The sequence below is a fragment of the Prionailurus viverrinus genome, chromosome B1, assembly GCF_022837055.1.
Source record: "Prionailurus viverrinus isolate Anna chromosome B1, UM_Priviv_1.0, whole genome shotgun sequence".
Taxonomy (NCBI): Eukaryota; Metazoa; Chordata; class Mammalia; order Carnivora; family Felidae; genus Prionailurus; species Prionailurus viverrinus.
The window spans coordinates 195,235,678-195,242,202 of NC_062564.1; the positions used below are offsets into that span (position 1 = coordinate 195,235,678).

At 41.7% G+C, this 6,525-nt stretch overlaps 1 long non-coding RNA gene across 4 annotated transcripts; it reads left to right on the forward strand.

Annotated features, from left to right (window-relative positions):
• Positions 1-216: 216 nt before the first annotated feature.
• Positions 217-4,186, forward strand: LOC125164162 (uncharacterized). 4 transcript variants are annotated; one of them, XR_007151659.1, is made up of 4 exons: positions 217-379; positions 2,023-3,000; positions 3,337-3,493; positions 4,138-4,186. It is a non-coding gene; the product is annotated as an uncharacterized LOC125164162 (long non-coding RNA). The 4 variants fall into 4 exon arrangements; XR_007151660.1 differs by lacking the exon at positions 4,138-4,186 and having other exon boundaries at positions 2,023-2,211; positions 2,841-3,000; positions 3,337-4,120; XR_007151661.1 differs by lacking the exon at positions 4,138-4,186 and having other exon boundaries at positions 2,023-2,211; positions 2,911-3,000; positions 3,337-4,120.
• The last annotated feature ends 2,339 nt before the right edge of the window (positions 4,187-6,525 follow it).

Consider the following 6,525-nt stretch of genomic DNA (forward strand, 5'->3'; position numbering starts at 1 on the left):
CCGAAATGAATTAGTTCTGACAGTTTCCAGAGCAGAAGGAAAATGATTACATTACCATTATTTTAAACCTGAGAAGCACAGGGGGAAGGAGACACACATTCTCCTCCCGAACCAGCCCAAGCTTTCGAGGCCCCGTGCAGTGAGAGGCGTTATTTGCACTTTGCTGCCCCCTGGTGGTGATATAAAAATATAGCCGGAACTCCAGGACCCCGGAAGTTTGTGGACCTCCAAGGTAAAACATGCCAGTGGGCGTGCGCCTCCATCATTGGGGTGTTGGGGTTAAACTATCAGTGTGCTGACCACGTCTTTCAAGTCCAGAAGTATGCACGGAACGACTTTCAGGCTCAAATGGCTAGATTACGTGAAAGAACTATTTCAGGTAAGTCAGTACAATGGGGCATGTTATTTCCCCGATTTTGGAGCGGGTCATTTCTGCTCAAATATTGCTCTTCATGAGTTCACGATGACTGTAACGGGGTCAGAGCTCATAGGGACCTAAGGTATTTCTCAGTCTCAGAATTGCAGGAATGTTTCCTGGGGAGTCCACGTGTGGACTTCAGGGAACCTCTGTAGAGGTTAAACCCTAAACAGGGGAAACCCTATTCCCAAAATGTATAGGGAAGTGTCCGATCCAAACAGCTGGGGAAACTCTGGGCCAGTTGTCCAAGGTGAGTCCACCATGAAAAGAGAGACTTGTGTTTGATTATCACTGTCGTTCTTCTGGCTGGAACATTCTATTCCGTTTATACACACATATCCATCTCTCACTTTACCTGGTATCAGTATGGTGGTAATGAGGTCACCTCTGTCACTGTCTTGTGGCAAGTTTCCTAACCATTCTGAACCTCTGTTTTCTCGTCTAGTGAAAGAAGAAAAGAATATCTATTAAATAAAATTAATCAACACTTAAGGGTGGGCACATGTGAAACTAGACTACCAAGTACCCATTAGATGCTTAACAAACAAATGCTTCTAAAAGTAAGCTCATTAAACACTAATATTTATATAGAATTATAAAGTATTCAAGATTCATAAATGATATGAAGACTTATCTTATGCATTATTCCTGGTATTATATTCCCCGTAAGCTGCAAACGATCCATCAAATGGTGAAAATTTATGATTGATGGACTTTGTTTTCTTCCAGGTGTATTTCTTTTTTTTTTTTTTTTTATTTAAAATTTTCTTTTTTCAACGTTTATTTATTTTTGGGACAGAGAGAGACAGAGCATGAACGGGGGAGGGGCAGAGAAAGAGGGAGACACAGAATCGGAAACAGGCTCCAGGCTCCGAGCCATCAGCCCAGAGCCCGACGCGGGGCTCGAACCCACGGACCGCGAGATCATGACCTGGCTGAAGTCGGACACTTAACCGACTGCGCCACCCAGGCGCCCCTCTTCCAGGTGTATTTCTATCAGGGAATACTTTGAAAGCCATTACGAGGAAAATTTTGCTGTGTTTGTGTTTGAAGATAGCATGCTGACCCCATTTCTGTTCACACTTGGTTTTGATTGAGAATAATAGTCTATTATAAAGGCTAATGTTTGCTACGTCATGTACGCAGCAAAACTGCCTTGGGTCTGTGTCTTGGGGCTTCTCTTTGTAGAATCAGCTGCTTTCCTCTTTTCTTTTAAATCTTTATGGTTCTTGTTTTTACTACTCCAACTGTAATATGTGATTATTGTAAATACTATCGAGACATTACAGAAACACAGGGCCTATAAAGAACACATTTTCTGCAATCCCAACCTTCTCTCAAAGGTTTGGCATATTGTGTTCATTTTATTTAATGAATATACTGGTGTGTGTGTGTGTGTGTGTGTGTGTGTGTGTGTGTGTGTTAACAAAAATGGACCATACTAACATGTTGTTTTGCAATTGATTTTTATAACCTTTATACATCTTAGATAAGCTCTATGTCAATCTGCCTGCTCTCTGTCTCTGTCTTTGTATCTCTCTCTAACTCTTGTGTAGTATTCCACAGTGAGGTATCCCTGTTGTAACCCCAAGCTTCCCTTCCAGGTCGCCTGCTGCCTTTGATCCACAGGGTAGATCAAAGATCTCATCCATGCAAGGTCTCTCCAAGACTGGAGAAAAAGAAGCAGTAAGTGAGAGTGTTCTTGCGAGAGACTGCAGAGTAGTGAGCAGTCATGGGTGGTTGACGGAGGAGGCTGAGGACCTGGAAACATTGTGGACAGTGCTCCTTGGCAGGTAAAAGATGCACGGTACTCTGCTGATCCCATCTCACCTGTAAGAATCATAGACTTGAATTGGTGCGTTCTTATGGCTTCTATTTTAAGCCTCATTGTCATTCATTCAATCAACAAACATTCTAAACTATCTACTATGAGGGGATCAGAGCTGCTGAAATAAACTTGCTTGATAGATGAAAACCGGTTATTATACACAAGGCAATAACCAATTGCATTCCGCTGGACATGATTCCTTTGTACTCCTTTGGACAAGACTAATTTGCATTCTCAGTTTTCTATGATTTATAGAGGAGTGAGCTAGTTTAAAGACAATGAAAGGCAGAGATAATCCAGAAAGGTGTATTCGACTGGTCACTAAGTATATTTGCTGCCCATTTCAACTCCCCTGACAAATGTCACATGAATATCCAACTGCAAATACGTGGCATGTAAGTAAGTGCTAAGCCAATGGATATAAAGGCAGTTAAGAAACAGCAGAACGGATCCATTTGTGGGGTGGGTGTTGGAAAAGGCAGGAATACCGCTGAGAAATGGATCTACGAGGGCAGGAAAGTATGATGAGTGGCGGAGTTGCTGTATGTACCTTGTTCCCGGCTTCGGCCTCATGCCTGTGTTTCTTGCCCTCAGGTTGAATTTCCTTTTTGAACCCAGCTTTCTTGGCATTGACCCTCAGTTCTCTGGTTTGTTACTGTCTTAGTGATTGACACAGTATCTCCTTGTTCTGTTCCACACGGAGCGACCTCCTTCCTTGATCCCTACCCCAAATCGGACCCATCTCTAGACCCACGTGAGTAAATCTGACCTCACCGGTTGTTTGGCCTGGTGGAGATAGGGGTTATACAACCGCAATGCAAATCATTCAAAACCAAATGCCAGTGACCAGAATCCCTTTCCTAAATGTCCCTTTAGCCACTGCCGTGCCACTCGGCTAGTTTCTTTTCATTTCTTCCTGTGTCTGCTTCCCTTTCTTTGTCCCCTCTTTTTCAGAAGGGAAAACCGAAACTCTCTTCATCTCATTTTGCGGAGTTGCCCAACTCATCCCTAGCCCTTTTCCCTCCCCGCAAGTTCAAATCCAGACCATCTTTGGCATGTAAAAGACTCATGTATCCAACATTGTTCTTAGTTGCAGGTGACAAAAATGGATTCCGGATGAATGAAGCAGAAGAGCTTATGGAGGGAAAATTAAAGAGCTCAAGAACCACCAAGGCTGCTGGCGAATCAGGCCGTCTCCTAGGAGACCGGGAGACCAGACGGAAATGATGTGGAGTCACTGCTGGCTGGTGGGTGGCCCATGGGTCGCGGGTCTCCACCACCACCACTGCCCCTGCAGGCTGGTCCTGACTCCCATGGGGACCCACACACATAAGAAGGGGTTTGAGATCCTAGAAGTAAAATGACTGCTGGCCACCACAGCTCATTAGAATGCTTTGGTAAACGAGGAGCTATCTTTCTGGATCTCTCTCTCTCTGCCTGTTCTTTCTCCTTCCACTCAAGGCTCTCTAGGAGGAGCTGTCCTGGATAGAGACCTTTCCCATTGCTGATCTGAGTTGTGTTCCTCCGTTGCCCGCTTTCCACTGTCTGCCTCTTAGAAGGAAGAGTGGGTTGCAATCAAATTTTTGGAGGGAGCTACGATCACTTTGGTTTTAAGCATTTTGTTGCCTGTGACTTCACTCTTACCTATTTTAATCTCCATGACAACCCTAGGAAGTGGGTATTGTTATTCCCACTTTACAGATGAAAAGTCGAAGCCTTAGGGAGGTTATGTGATTCCAAGATTGCACATCTAGAGATGGAGGAGACGGATTTCAAACTCAGGGCTGTCTGATTCCGAAGTCCGTGTTCTTTTTTTTTTTTTCTTACTGTTTGTGTGTTCGTTTATTTATTTATTTTTAAAACGTTTTTCATCTCTATTTATTTTTGACAGAGTGCAAGTTGGGGAGGGGCAGAGAGAGAGGGAGACACAGAATCTGAAGCAGGCTCCAGGCTCTGAGCTGTCAGCACAGAGCCCCACGTGGGGTTCGAACTCACAGACCGCGAGATCATGACCTGAGCCAAAGTCAGATGCCCAACCGACTGAGCCACCCAAGGCGCCCCTCTGTTTATTTATTTTTGAGAGAGAGACAGAGTGTGGGCGGGGGAAAGGGCAGAGAGAGAGGGAGACACAGAATCTGAAGCAGGCTCCAGGCTCTGAACTGTCAGCACAGATCCCGATGCGGGGCTTGAACTCACAGACCGGGAGATCATGACCTGAGCTGAAGTCAGACACTTAACCGACTGAGCCACCCAGGTGCCCCTGTGGTCTCATTTTAAAGCTGTTTTATTTTTGTCAAAACTATGCATGCATATAGCTTAAGAATCAAGTTACTATTATGTATCTATTTCCATGTCTCTAAATAAACCACTTTGTTGTCACTTACTGATCTGTTTCAATCACCCTCCTCTTACTTCCAAATCCTGAATGTAGGGCCTTTCTCAGCCCCTCCCTGACTGTCACCACAGTCCGTAGGACACTATTACAACCCCTCATAATTCTACCTAGAAACTAATGTCACTATTCAATGGATATTTTACCATGGCTGTAAAACTCTATTGGCAGTTAAGCTATGGAATACTCGATGATGTTATGTAAATAGTATCTTCTCTTGGATTTCATTTTCTGATTGTTGTTGGTAATTAGCAACACAATTGATTTTGTTATATTGGCCATGAATCCAGCAATCTTGTTGTATTAATTTTTGAATTCCACAGCTTATGTGTAGTTCTCTGGCCTTTCTACATTCACAATCGTATCTCTGAATGATGGCAGCTTTTCCCTTCCTTTCTAGTAGTTACTCCTTTTCCTTAAGTAGACATTATTGAGGTATAATTCTTATCCTATAAGGTGAATGACTTTTAAGTGTGCAGTTCAATGAACTTTGACAAATGAGTGGACCCAGGAGAGTATTACAACAAACAAGATGTAGAATCTTTCCCCAAGTCCCTTGCTGGTCAGTAGGAGATCCATATATTCCCGTATATTCTACTCCAGGAAAATACTGAAGTTACATTTTTTCCCTAGAATTTTCTACTTCTGTCCCCCTTTGTATTTATGATGTTGTTTATTTAACCTTCTCCTTTTAGTCTGACTATTCTTTCCAGGGGTTTATCAGTTGTATCAGTCTTTTCAAGTAACAAACTTTTGACATTGTTGATTCTTTCTGTTGTATGCTTGTTTCTATTTGATTGATTTCCACTCTTATCTTTGTTATTCCCTTCTTTGGATTTAATTGACTTTTTTTTTTTAAAGAACTTATTGAGGTTGATGCTGAGATCACGGATTTTTAACCCGTTACCTTTCTCCAATAGACCACAAATTACCTTCTAAGCACAGCTTCTGTCGGTTCTAGAAGTTTTGACATTTTGTATTTCGATTATCATTAACTTGAAGGTATTTAAAAATTTTATTTTGATTTCCCCTTTGAGTTATGAGTTGTTCAAAAGATCATTTTTTAATTTCCAAATATAAGATTAGTTTCTAATTAGCTTTTTGTTATAATTCTCAGCTAAATTCTGTGAGGTCAGAATATATTCTGTATGATTCCAGTCTGTGAAAATTTTGTAGATTTTGCTTTATTTTAAAATATTGGTAAATACGCCACTTAGGAGCATGTATACATTGCAGCTGTTAGAAGCCATGTTCTGTGTAAGTAAATTGGGTTGGATGTGTTCAGCAGGATGTCAAATCTTTGATATTTGTACTGCTTTGGTCTGTTTGTTCTCTCAATTACTGAGAGACCTGAATTCATAGCCACCATTTTGATTGTGGATTTGCATATTTTTCTGTATAGCTCTGTTCATTATTGCTACTTTAGTTGTCTCGAGGCCATATTATTAGTTCCATGTTGCTTATAAATACTACATGTTCCTGGTAAAATAAAAATTTTGTCTCATAAAATGTATCCCTAATGCTTCAGGAAAATTTCTTGCCTTAAAGTCTGCTGGGTCATAACAGCTATTCTTTTTAAACCCAATTTATTGAGGTATAATTTTCTATTGTTGGTATAACAAATTACCACCAAGTTAGTGGTTTAAAATTACACAAATTTATTATGGTACAGTCTGTCCTTCAGAAGTCCTACATGTCTCTACCTTGGATAAAATCGAGGTATTAACTAAGGAGCTGCATTACTTTCTGGAAGGTCTTGGGAGAATCTATTTCTTTGCCATCAACTTTCCTTGGTTTATGGCCCCCGCCCTCCATCTTTAAAGGGAAGTCGGGTCAATGCTTTCTCACACCTCTGTCTCTCTCTGGGTCTCTAACTTCTGACAGCCT